The following is a 13,987-nucleotide window of genomic DNA, read 5'->3' on the forward strand; positions in this document are numbered from 1 at the left end:
TCATTAGCTAATCCTGAACCAGGTTCCTCCGTCGTGTATCTATAAAACATTCCCTGACCCGACACATGCCTTCGGACAAATCCAAGAAACTGATTGCCTGGGTAAAGAATTGAAAAAACATTAGCTAGTGGATCTTGCAAGAAGTAAATCAAGCCAAATATTACTCTATCATGTTTATTTGTACATCTGATCAAGCGCATTTAGAAAAATGAGTCAGGCAATTGGCCAAAAACGAGTTGCTAGTTGGGAACGTCGACTACAATTTTCAGGATTGTACGTCATTTTTCTGTCTCTTTTTGTAACCCATCCAAAAAGTTACCCTCAATTTTCATCAATTTGAATGGCTGGAGCTTCGAATCGTTAAATTCTTTTCCACAATCCAAAAAAAAAGGTTCTAAGCATTCTTGCACCAAAAAGTAATCAGGGGAAGCATAAAATAGCATTTAATGACACACTGTATAACATCCACTGTCTTTTAATTGTTTCGCCGCTTTTTAAATTCTTGAAAAATCATTTGAGTTGTCTTCTTTTAGATTTGGGAAATCGGAAACTTGCCCAGGTGATGCAGGGTGTATCAATGTTGCGAAAATCAAAGAAAGGTTATTGGTTTCACGCGCAGGCAGAAACAACCACTCATGATGGATGTTTTTACTCAATTGAAAGTGGAAAAATAATACGGAAAAAATATGATTTCATTTTAGTCTCATAATTGCCCTAGATTAATAACATACACTTTTTTGAATTTATTTTGTACATAATGTAGTGTGTTCTCCAAGCCATTCAGCCATTTTTTACCGGCGGCCAAATTGAATTGTTCAAGATAATGGAATATACAGTATTATAATGACAGCAGAGATAAAAGTTTTTTCCAAATCTCAGATCACAGAATCAAAAGGACGGGATCAAATTTTAATTAATGTGGGACAATCCCACAGACATACGAACATACATACAAATAGGTCAAGTTCAATGAAACCGTTTAATAAAGTAATTGACTATTTTGTTACAGCGACCATCTTGGATTTGAATTCTCCTAAATAGCTTTGATCTACTGGTCAAGCCACATCACTTGATACCTATTTTGATAGGGTTTGTTTTGTGGAAATATGTAATCCGCCATTTTGTGGTGGCAACCATCTTGGATATAAATAACTGTGTTCTACTAGTCAATCCCTTTCATTTGATACTCATATTGATGGGGTTTTGAGAAAATATGCAATCCGCCATTTTGTGGTGACGGCCATTTTGGTTTTGTATTTTTCATAAATAACTGTGTTCCACTAGTCAAGTCCTTTCATTTGATACCCATATTGATTGGGTTTTGAGAAAATATGTAATCCGCCATTTTATAGCGGCCGCCATCTTGAATTTTACAAAACAAGAAATACGCAGTTTTATAATGACTGCAGAGATAAAGGTGTGTTCCAAATTTCAGATCAATCGGTCAACAGGAAGGGGTTCATATTTATACTAATGTGGTAAAGCGCTACAGATAAACATGTTACAAACATACAAACATACAAATTACAGGGTAAGCTAAATAAAACCGTTTAAAAAAAGGTGATGGGTCTGGGCCTAAGGGCACGGACGGGATCTTGACATAGGACTGTGATTGTGTGTAGTAATTGCATTTGAATAGAATTTTTTCATTGTTGTTCAAAATCTGTCATTTTTTCTCTTTCGATACATCAAATGGAAGCTCTGAATAAAAACCGTTTCCTATATGATCTTGTATCCTTTAAACGGGTAAGAGCTGTAGCTGCTGTAGTGAATTGATCTCATTGGGTTCTAAGTTCATCTTATGCATAGACAAGGGGATGTACATTCGAGGAAATGAATTCGGTTTCTTAGGAAAACATATATCGGAAGCATAATATTAAGATCGCATTATATGCATCAACTCAAATCGAAAATAAATCGGTTCAAGTACGAGAATTTTATGTCACGCTTTCATCAGGGCTAATGCACTCATTTCTGGTTTGGAAGAACGAACCAATTTTCAAAAAAAAAAATTTTTTTTAACAGAACACGTGTACACCTTGTTAGCGAATGCCTAATAACAATGAGATATCTATTCTGCAAAGTATTGAAGAAGATTACTCCCTTCTTCATAAAATCATGTTTTCATACATAATTTTTCGGAAAAACATAAAAAAAACTTATTGTTTATTTCCAGTGTTTCAAAAAACATCAAGTTCTGATGTCCCATAACTGTCCCACCAAGAATTTTAAAGCCCGTAACCAAGATTGATCGATTCAAATGAGGGGATCTTTTCACATTTCATTAAACAATAGTTTTCTACTTATAGAAAACCCAGTGTAGCTAAACCGAAATGCTTAATGCTTTTAGTAGACAAATATGCTACTCCCAAACTAGCGTTGGCAGAAAACATTTCATCTTTTGCAGAAATGATGCCATTTAGTGTGACTCTCCAAACGCGCAAATAATAAGCTGTTTTTAAAACTTAAAAATGGTTTGTATGTATGCGTGCAGACATCTCTTTCTGTTTTCTTTTCTCATTTCATTTGGGAGTGTGCCAAAAAAAAAGCCATGCGACGTCAATGGGGATCGAACCAATGCCGGCTGGAATGCAAAACTATTTTACACGATCACGCTATCCACATGGCTAATGATGCTTCAGCAGTTATTCAGCAAATACGTGATAATATTGCACCTGATTATAAAATTAAGTTGGGAAGTGTTTTCTAAGAGTAAAAAAGGAGCGCATGAAGGAGAACAATATCTATCTCGGTCTGGGCCGTGTATGTGGCAAAGTATGAGGAAAGCTTATTTGTATTTTGTTTCGCTCGCTCGTATTAATCTCATATTGCTGTACCATGTATATTATACAAATACTTACCAGTGTTTGTGAGTCATGACATTTTCTGTTATGTTATGTCTCATTTAATGTCGTAAATCGGGATGACAAAACATGAGCTAAAAATCAATTTAGGTTGTAGAAAACTTTGAATGCGTTCTTCTCAGTTACTGATATTGTATCATGGGACAACTATGCGTAGAACGGCAGTATAGTTTTTGAGTTAGAAAATTTTGTAAAAATTTAAGGTCAAGACTTTGGCCCTTTTCAAAAAGTAGTCTGATTATTTTTTGAATATTTCAAGTATACAAAGTTGCTTAAATGACCAATATATTTACACCCACAACGTTGCACTGCTATCTGACGAGTTGACATGAAATTCGTCTATTGAGGGACTATCTCGGCAACTGGACTTCCAGAGTTCATCTTGCTGATACCTTTTCGGAAATCAAACGAATCTCAGCCCGTGTACCACAAGGCAGCATGATGGTACCAATCGTATAATCCATCTTCACCCCCGGATGTACCGCTTCTGCCAACCGATTGTAGTCTAGCACTTCATACTGACAAAAGTGCCATCATTGCGAATAGTCGGAAGCCTAGAGATTACCGTTCGAGATTCCAGGGAGGTGTATCGGCGTTCGTAGACTACCGGACCAGCTTGAAGATAAAGGTCTGCGAGGTCGAAACACAAGCCATCCCTTCCCGGCACCATTCATCCCCAGAACTGGCGTACCATTGACTAGTAGGACAAAGTGAAGTACTTAGTAGTCATCATCGACTACAAGCTGCTGTTTCGTTTCTAAATGTATCATTGGACCGGAGGATAAACTAAGCTATGCCAGTGTGGAGTACATGTATAGTCATGCATAAAAGCAAAAAAAAAAAAACTGCGGGTGTACCCATACAGCCTCAGGATGCTTGTTTGGTGCTGGTTGGATTGCGTTGTACGAATTATTTCTAGAGGTGTATTTCATGTAGCATTCCACTTGCAAGTATTTCCATTGTTGTAGTTTACATACGTTGCCAAAGATAACATGATGCAGTTGAGCTTGTGTATTGTTCTCGCGAGGACAACAATGAATTAGCAATCAATCATCTTCAACTGGTTTCACAAAACAAAGCTAACTATCGGCCCTTTCCGGGACCACCGAAATTTTGTACTAAAGAGTCATCAATGCGGTCGTGTCTTGGACACATCTTCGTTTGTATTGTACACACTTCCCACCTTCTCCCTCAGCATAACCGTAATGCATAACTAACCGGTAAAGGGTAATGTTAGTTATACTAGAAAGTAGAATCATTCCACAGGTGCTACTCGCAAAAGATTTCGAAAGTATAAAACACTGATAAAATTCAAGATTAATTTGTGGCTAAAACCAGTTCCGATAAGTAAGCCAGCAACAACTTTTGCGACAATTCGTCATCGTTGCCCCCATTCCACTGACCCCAGAAAACGGCCACCAGCAATTGTACTCCATATTCACGAAGGGAAGGGCATCCGATAATTCGATATCCGCAGACTAAACAAAAGCTGAGAATCATTTACTCCTCGCCGTATTTTGAAAAATGGAACCTCCTCCGAGAACCATAGCCATTTCCGCCAATGGAATATCTGCGTCGATACTCATAAATCTTGAAGAAGTCCCTCTACTTGAACCCCTGATTTGGTTTAGCACAGCCTCCCGGTCACTCTCACCATACCCCATTCCGCTCGATTGATGACAGTTTGATTTGCGTTTGTCTTCTCATTCCGGTCCTAGAATGTTGGTGGTGATATTGGTATTCAGCGAATAAAATATGCAAATTACGGTCGATTATTTTAATTCATTTCAGCCACACACACACACAACCACACTCCATTCTTCAGCCGGAAAACTTTCTCCTCGGCTGTGGTTCTAGCAATGGTTCACTGTTCTCACCTGGTGAAGAAAAGGGCGTGGGATGAAAGAGGATCATTCCGATGGGTGTGTGCGAGAATGATATACGATAATCCTCAATTTACTAGCTTCGAGAGCGCCAACAATAGCAAGAAAGATTTACTACGGTCACCGTAATCTGACATGGGTGATTGAGAAGCCAGTTCTGCTGACGGTATGTGATGAGAGTAACTGTTATTGCACTGTATCCTTCTTTTCCGGACAGACGGAACAAGGCATAAGGATGCCTGCGTGATCCCATGATTTTAAATTTTAATTTACCCTTAGATTCTGTCGCCTCAGAGTGATTGACATTCCGAAGCCGACGGAGCCGTTCCCACTTGGAATCTTCTCAAGCAAATCTTCATTAACTTTGATTAAAAAGTTTTCAACCCGATTCGGCATAAATAGCAGGGATAACGATAATGATATTCCTCCCGCGAGCGTTCGCATATACGGGAAATACGCTTTGTCTATCGTTGAACGCTCGTCGGCAGTGGAATTCCGTCGCCTCTCATTCATGAATTCATTATCAAAGCTTGCGTCTTACAGAATTTCACTTTATTTCTCATCTAGAGCCCATACATGTGAGCTTCATCGTTCGATCCGATGGCGAACGTGCGAGCTTCGGCGCACCTTTTTTTAGTTATCAATTAAAATCGAAGCATCGCAATTTTTATCAATAACCCGTTCATAATTGAATTTTCCCACCGAATATGGAACCTCGTAAAAACCACTTTGCTGAACGGTAAAAAAAGCTCCACAGTATGGTTCCATTATCATTTATACCCACTCAATTCGGGACCAGGACCGTTTCGGGGGCGCGATGATTGACAAATGCATTTTAGATTGAAGGAAATTGCGCCCTAACAGGCTCCCAACTAATCCAACTAGCGGCATTTTCCGCTCGCGCCGTTGTAGACGGAAAGTTATGAGGGGGTGTAGGGCGGAAGGGGTCACGAGTTGTCCCACCGGAAATTAATTTGTTGGTGCAGAAAAACAAGGCCACGAGACTGTTGCCCGTTGTGACAGTCACGGCACGGACCGGATACTTCATTGGTTCTTCGCTATGCAAAATTGAATTGTTTCATGGTGAATATTCTATAAAGCCCTTATATTCGATTACTTCTCGGCACAAAATGAATCACTTAATAATTCCTCTCAGCCGATAGCAGAAAGTGTACTCAACTTAACCTAATCTGTGCGGAGATAGGTGCGCTATTCTATTTTTAATATTGATATTCCGTTCTGTTCTCTTTTGTTTGCAGGTTTCCCGATGTGAACATTTTCTAGGCTTTGTTGTGTCAACGATTTGAAAACAGACGATATGGTGAGTAAAAATTAATCATAAATTGGATTTTTCATAGAATTTTCATAAAAAAAACACTAAACTCTGTTAAGATCACCCTCAATATCTTACTCAGTAAGCATATGATACGACAATTTAGTACTTCAAGGAGTATTGATTCAACACCAATTCAATTCGGATGGATTATACAGTGTCGTTTGAGACTTACATACAATACATACAATCAGAGATGCCAACCTTCCTGATTTTTCAGGATTTCCCTGACTTTTTGACACGTTTCCTGATATCCTGACAAACATTCAATTTTCCCTGATTTATCCTGATTTTGTATTCTTTACTTTTTTTTATTAAATTCGTTTATTTTCACAGGCTCAGTTAAATGAGTTTGAAGGAGTCGAATTCTTAAATATATTTTTAAAACTATATATAAACAATTTTCTTAGTTCTATGGTTAGTAAGGTGGAAAATCGATTACTCGCGGTGGACTCGAGTTTAGAAGGTACTTTTTAATTTAATTTGAATGAAAATTATCCGTAATAAATGTACGATGTTTTCCTGGTTGGTGATGAGAATTTTCATAATAGCCTACATAAAAAAGCTCTCCAGTCCGCACTTGTATAATGTTTAGTCATTTTATGTTTATTATACGATTCGCTTTATTCAAGATACCCTGTCGACATTTATTAAAGCTTGAAGTTAGCGTGAAAGAAAGATACTCTATCAGATAAGCACGCCCAAAGGCAGTTTCAAATCGTTATATTTTGAATGAAAATAATTACTTGTTGTTTTTTTTTTGAATACTTACAACACGTAGTCCCAATTATTACTTTAAAACTTTGTCTATACGTTTCTTGATATTCCATGAAAACTCATCATCATTGGCATACTCTTTCGAAATCGATCTCGAAGCTGAACTTATTCATTATTCTCGAAGCTCCATTACTAATCAAAGCTTCTACTAATCAAACAGTCGATGAATTCCCACAACTACTGCTCGCAACAAACTAAAGGAACTTCCAAGATTAGTCAATGTGATAGTCGTCGTGTTCCATCAGAGCGATGCCAAACTTCGTGTCTCTTTGACAACACGACAATTTAATTTGAAGTCTGGCTGGAATATGATATGCCACTAGTTAAACTAACTCGATATTGCACCTTCATATTATCATAGGATAGGGTCCCTGTGCAATTATCTCTAGCACACGAACATAATGTCGAAGGAGCATAGAAAATATCTTTCATTTAAATATAAAACAGTTTTCGACGAGAACGTCAACATATTCTGGGAGGATAACAATTTTAGGCTGTGTAAAAGATGGCGAAAGGTCGTGAAACAAAACTATGCTCAGAAACTTGAATAAATGTAATCTGCCTGTAAAAATGATGCGATTGTGTTGTCAAAATTCGGTTCGAACTTTCCGGACAACACAATATAAGCTATCCTGATTCCTCCTGATTTTTATTTTCATTCTCCCTGATTTTTCAAAATAATAGTTGGCAACCCTGCATACAATACAATATTAGGTGCGTTATTTATCAATAGGTGACTTCAACAGTGAATGCTGTGCTGCGAGATGAAAAATGAAAGGTGGGAAGATTCACGGGTTTAGGTTGTGTTTTTTTAAACTTTGATATCCAGGGATTTCCATTTCGGGCTTCCGAAAGTATACAGCCCTGCGCTGACAACCGTTTGACATAGCTGTCAACCAAAGCGTCATATCGTTAGTTGAATGTCTGCCTTTTCACAATATGGATCCGTTTAGCATGGCACAACGTGTTAATTTTGTTAAATTATACTATAAAAATGATGAAAAACCGGCAAATGTTTTTCGAGCATTACGGACGGATTTTGGTCGTCATGGACGGCCTACTGTTTGTTTCGATTCCACGGCGTACTCAGCAATTGGGCTTGTCAAACACATCATTGTGGCGAATTTTGCATTTCGACTTGCACCTACATCCATGTAAAGTCCAACTGGTACAAAAATTAGAGCGTGGTGACCATGGAATACGTCGGGCATACGTCGATTGGGTGAACGAACAACAGCAGCAAAATGCTGAATTTTCGCATCAAATTTTCTTCAGCGATGAGGCACATTTCGAGCTCGGTTGCTATGTGAACACCCAAAATTTCCGTATATGGGGCTCAGAAAATCAACACGTGGTTGTTTAGAGGACATTGCATCCGCCAAAAGTCACTGTTTGGTGCGCATTATGGTCTGGTGGAGTGTTAACCGATTTTTTTTGCCACAAATTGAAGATATGGATACGGATGACATGTGGTTTCAGCAGGACGGCGCCTCGTGCCACGAAACACGACCGAACATTGCCATATTGCGAACGAAATTTGAGGGACGCATAATTCCGCGTTTCGTTGATGCCAATTAGCGGGTTCAAATCATGCGATTTGAACCCGCTAGACTTTCTTTTGTGGGGTTATGCGAAAGACCGTTTCTATGCCAACTCTCCGCAAACTCTTGAACATTTGAAAGACAACATTCGTGAAGTTATGACCGAGATACCGCCCCATATGTGCCGAAAAGTCATCGAAAATTACCTTTCGTCTCAATCCAGGTTATTAGGTATTTTTCAAGTGCATTTTACACGAAAAATGAACTTGTTACTTTTTTCCCATGCGCTGTTAAATGTTTTCCGTCAAAGGAACAAACGATTTTATAACTCTGACTTTGTTCATTTACGTTTATTTAAGTTTTATCAAAAAAAGAAAAACAATCGGCAGATTTACATGTCGATAATTGGTAACCTTGCTATTTCGGTAAATAACCTGGAAAATTCGTTTTGGCATACATTCATTATGGCATTTATCAACTTCTGCTGAACGGATTTCTTTACATTTTCCCATGTCTCCGAAACTGCGGCTTTGAGCTCATCAACCGTGGCATATGATAAAAGTATTAACCATGGATAACGTAAATCCAACGTGCCCCACGATTTTATTTTAGTCTCATCATCTATATATTATAACTGAGACTTGCCTAATTAGTTTTTAGCTTTTAGTACATTATCTGTATTACGAGGGTCACTATTTATATTTCGGGAATAGGAACAAAAACAAATAGTTATGCTGCGAATATATTTTTATTGTTTTTCAAAGTACTCGCCACGATGATCGATACACTTTTGCGCTTAAACCAATTTTCAAAGCATTTATTCCAATCGACACGAGCCTTTTTTTTTTGAGCGATTGTCAAATTATGTGGGATTCAACGTGAACATAATTTTCGCACAACTAAGTGTTCATGTAAAATCGCATATATGCTGGTGGAACTAATGCTTAGGGATGCCTCAATTTCACAATAGGTTACATGACGATCTTGCTTAATCATTTCGTGCACAGCATCGGTGTTTTCTGGCACTACAGTCGATTTTGGACGACCTTCACGAAACTCGTCGGACAGCGAACTACGACCACGATTTAATTCACTATACCAGCGATACACAGTGGTTTTTGATGGAGCTTCATCGCCAAAAGTTAAATTAAGTTGATTGGCGCACTCTTGTTGTGATAATCCACGTCGAAAGTCGTAAAAAATCATCGCACGAAAATGTTCACGATTCAGTTCCATTTTTTTCCGAGACCAAACTTTCAACTAAATATAAAATAAACAAATAGCGTCCGTATGACAAAATGTTCTGAGTACGTATATCGTCAAAAATGTCAAACTTTACGATGGAACCGTCAGATGGACTCACATGACATCAGTGTTGCCAATTCCCGAAATATAAATAGTGACCCTCGTATTAATATATTTCTCTACAATAAAAACATTCCAAAATTTCTTTAAAAATGTTTGATTCTTGCCTTTTTTTTTGGAATGTTTTCATGATGTACTGTATTCTCTTAATCAAATCATTTCATTTGATACCTATAAAGATGAGATTGCAAAAACTATATAGCCGACCTTTTTGTGTCGGTGAGCTTTCTGAATTGATGTTATTCATAATGTAGTTTGTTCTCCAAGTCAAATCCATTCATTTGATACACATATCCCAATTAATATTTTTTTAAACTAATTTGAAATCAGCCATTTTTCAGCGGTGGCCAAATTGTATTTTTCAATATAATGAAATACACAGTATTATAATGACAGCAGAGATAAAGGTGTGCTCCAAATTTCAGATCAATTAGTCAAAAGTAACGGGGTCAAATTTTTATTAACCTGGGACAATTCTGCAGACATACAAATAGGTCAAGTCGAATGAAACCGTTTAAAAAAGTAATTGGCTATTTTATAACAGCGGCTAGGGTAAGTGTACCAATTAAGGAGGACATATGTCACCAACTTGCAGAAATTGGCGAATAAATACTCTATTTTAGTTCAAAAGTATACAAAGGTATACTTTTTCTTGCATTTTGAACTCTGTTTTTAAAGAGTCTCACTGATATTTCGATGATTGACTAAATTGTATGAAAAACATGTTTGAAAATGCCACTTCCATGTTCCCATTATGGTAAACATAATTAATAGAGGCGATTTCTTCTCAAATCTTTGAACAGCTTTGGGGAACAACAACTCGTGAAGCTATTTGTATTGCTGTTTGTTTTTTTTCCAAATTTCATTTACCATGTGATCACGTTATATTCGGACATTTTCTATCATAAACTGACGCAATCTGGCTGAACTGTGAGTTTTCAATAGAATCGGACAATGAAATCAAGTGCTTCGTAATTGGAATACAGTGATTGAAAATCATAACATGTACAAGGATATAAACATGTTGTGTTGTGCTATGTAGTTTTGCCGAGTTCAACTCCAAAATTGCCGATCAAACTAATAGATGTAAGTCAGTGCCTAATAATAACTGATGCCGTTCACTTAGCTGATACGCTAATTCATCATCCCATTAGAACCAATTTATTATTGCAAAATCTTTCCTTGTTTCACAATCTTTCGTCATTCTTCATGCAACTTGCAGAATTCATCATCGCAGAACTTCTTTTCTCGTCAGAAAACTGTGTCCAATGAGTCGAAATTCTTTTTTTTTTTTGTCCTATTTATTTATTTATTTAGGCTCATTAGCGTTTCGTCGTGTACATGTCACATGTTTTTGTCGAATCTATAAATAGCACATTACACAGTTGTCATATTAGGCGTAAGAGTATTCTATCTGTTCTTCCATTGTCCAGCTAAACCACCGGACAGCGGAAACAGTTGATATGATCATTGTTGTGTTATTAATAGAGCAACAGCCCGATGTTTCTTGCAGAGCAGAGCAGTTGTATGGATGAATCGATCTTATTTCGACCGTGGATCGATCTCCATCGCTGATAATTGTTGCGTTGACGTAGTTATTCTGTAACACAAAGATGGTCAATTGAGGACCCTGAGTTTTGAACCCACGATCGATCGCTTACTTAGCGAACTCGCAACCAATGTGGCTACGGAGTCGAAATTTTTGACCATCAATATTTATTATTGTGATAAACAAAAAATGCAATATCTAATGATAGCGGGTAAACTGTCACATCCTGGTCAAATTCTAAAAATTTTTAGCGTGCTTTCAAAGAAACATGAGGTTTGGCATTATTCCGGAGGAGGACGCCTTGGCCAATTCTGAACGTTTGTTCTAGATCGACGATTTTGATTCGTTTAGTTACGAATAGTGCTTGTTGAAATTTATCAATTGGCTGTTTGGTAGAAGCTTATAATGCAGAATTTTTCTCCTATCTCACTGGACACAAATAACTTTCTGCAGGTTAAGATCGGCTTTGGTGATATCTAATGATGGTTCATTTCACTCACCTTAAAGATTTTTTTCTCGCTCAACATTGTTGTAAAGGATAATATTTTTCTTCGTCTTTATGCATTTATGAAGTGGGTTGTTGATGGAGATACGATCCATTTAATGTTTTCGGTCAAAAGGTGTAGAACTCATACATTGTAGCGTTTCGTAATCAAGTTTCACCAGGTGTTCATGAACATAGCTACTTGTAAGGAACCTGCTAATTGATGTGTCGTATACTGAGGATTGTTCTTCATCAGCGTCTCGATTCGATTATCATCAGTTGCGCACACAAATTCGCTGGACTACCCAATAACGAGAAGCGTATTCCAGAAAATATTACAATTCAACGAAGAAGAGCATCGCTGCTAGGAAGATTTCTCTAAAGGTGAATGAATGTGAATGAATTTTTTTATTCGAGTTCTTGAATAACATAAACGAAGCGGTTTTTACATTGAGAGCAGAAACTGAATCGAAACATCGAAAACAATGTCGTGTATTTTTAATATTACAACATTTCAACATGCTTTGGTGGCATCTGAATCCTGCCGATAATACACCCAAACTAGCGTTGGCAGAAAAGATTCCATTTCCTGTGCATGAGAGTCAAATGCGTAAATAATGAGCTATTTTAAAAGCTTAAAAATGGTTTGTATGTATGCGAGTAGACATCTCTTTCTGTTTTCTTTTCTCTTTTCATTTGGGATTGTGAAAAAAAAATCCATACGACGTCAATGGGGATCGAACCAAGGACGACTGGAATGCAAAGTTACTTTACACGACCAAGCTATCCATATAGCTGCCAGCGCTATCATAAAGGAGCGTGATAATATTACACCTCATGATAAAATGAAGTTGGAAGGTGTTTTCTAAGACGATAAAGAAGTACATAAACGAGAATATATCTTTCTCTGTCTGGGCCGTGTATTTGGCCCAGACAGAGAAATACAATACGAAAAGCTTTCATATCCTTTCATTTAAATGTGTCTCCTGTTTCGCTCCCTCATATTGGCTCTAGCATAAGTATTATACAAATGATATACATGTATTGGGGAGTAGAACATTTTATGTTATCTTTCAGCTCATTTAATGTGATAAATCGGGATGCCAGATCGGGATGGTAATAAATCGGGATGCCAGATGCTAAAAATTAACTTTGGGTGTAGCGTCTCAATTCTGATCGATAATGATAACGCAAGATTATTTAAAATCAATGAAAATAAATCAATCTCTCTCAGCTCATGTGCGATACTCTCTGAATACAAATTTCAGCAAAGAATTTCAACGATAAATAGCTGTGATCTACTGGTCAAGCTTTTTCATTTGATACCCATATTGATGGAAAAATGTAAATATGTAATCCGCCATTTTTTTATGGCGACCATTTTGGATTTGCATTTTTCATACATAACTGTGTTCTACTAGTCAATCCCTTTCATTTTTCAGTTATATAATGACTGCAGAGATAAAGGTGTCTGACAGTCGTTGCGGATTTTCGGAACTAAACGAACAATCTGTGCTCATGAATGTCTATAACGACTGCTGTCAATCTTTATTTTTCATTTCCTTAAATACTGTCTTAAACTCTACACAGCTTACAATCATAAACACGCGGTCACGCGTGGCTCAAACTTAAAACATTCTATGTAAAGGGAGAGAGAGAAAGCGAGCGTGGCTGTAGCTTCAAGTGGGTTATGTTTTAATTACTTTTCCGCATTGCTATGCGCAACGTTCGGAAAGTAATAAACATACATTCGAGCTGGGTGACTAATGTTATTTATTATTTTGGGACAGCGATATTTGGTTGCACTTGACATGCATTGAAATTTATGATGTGTGGGAAAGGAAAGATGTGTTAAACAGGATAATGTGTTATCCCGTTACACCATTCCCCTTAGGGAGAATGATGTAAGGGAATGGAATCATTCTGAAGTGTCAAAATTTATGTGTTATTGCTTCTCTCTCTGACTTTAACTGTTGTAGTGTACAATATTTGTTTCCAATATCTATTTACATTTATATATTAGTTTTGTTTAATATATGTACAATTTTTTTTTTCGTGTATATAATTGCTTTGTTGATTTGTTTATAAAAAAATTATTTTTTTATATGTAGAGAGTTTTGTGTAGCACCCCTTCCCCCTATGGGAAGTGGGCATTATGTTTGATTAATCTGTTTTTGTGAACAGTTTGTGA

At 37.2% G+C, this 13,987-nt stretch overlaps 1 protein-coding gene across 10 annotated transcripts in view; it reads left to right on the forward strand.

Moving 5' to 3' along the window:
* LOC129777193 (cubilin) overlaps positions 1 to 13,987 on the forward strand; it is a 305,807-nt gene that overhangs the window by 52,452 nt on the left and 239,368 nt on the right. For all 10 annotated transcript variants that reach the window (XM_055783331.1, XM_055783382.1, XM_055783374.1 and 7 more), the window contains exon 3: positions 6,007 to 6,068. The gene's annotated coding sequence lies outside the window, so the exon portion shown is untranslated. The remainder of the gene's footprint in view (positions 1 to 6,006; positions 6,069 to 13,987) is intronic.

This window comes from Toxorhynchites rutilus, chromosome 1 (genome assembly GCF_029784135.1).
Source record: "Toxorhynchites rutilus septentrionalis strain SRP chromosome 1, ASM2978413v1, whole genome shotgun sequence".
Lineage (NCBI taxonomy): Eukaryota > Metazoa > Arthropoda > Insecta > Diptera > Culicidae > Toxorhynchites > Toxorhynchites rutilus.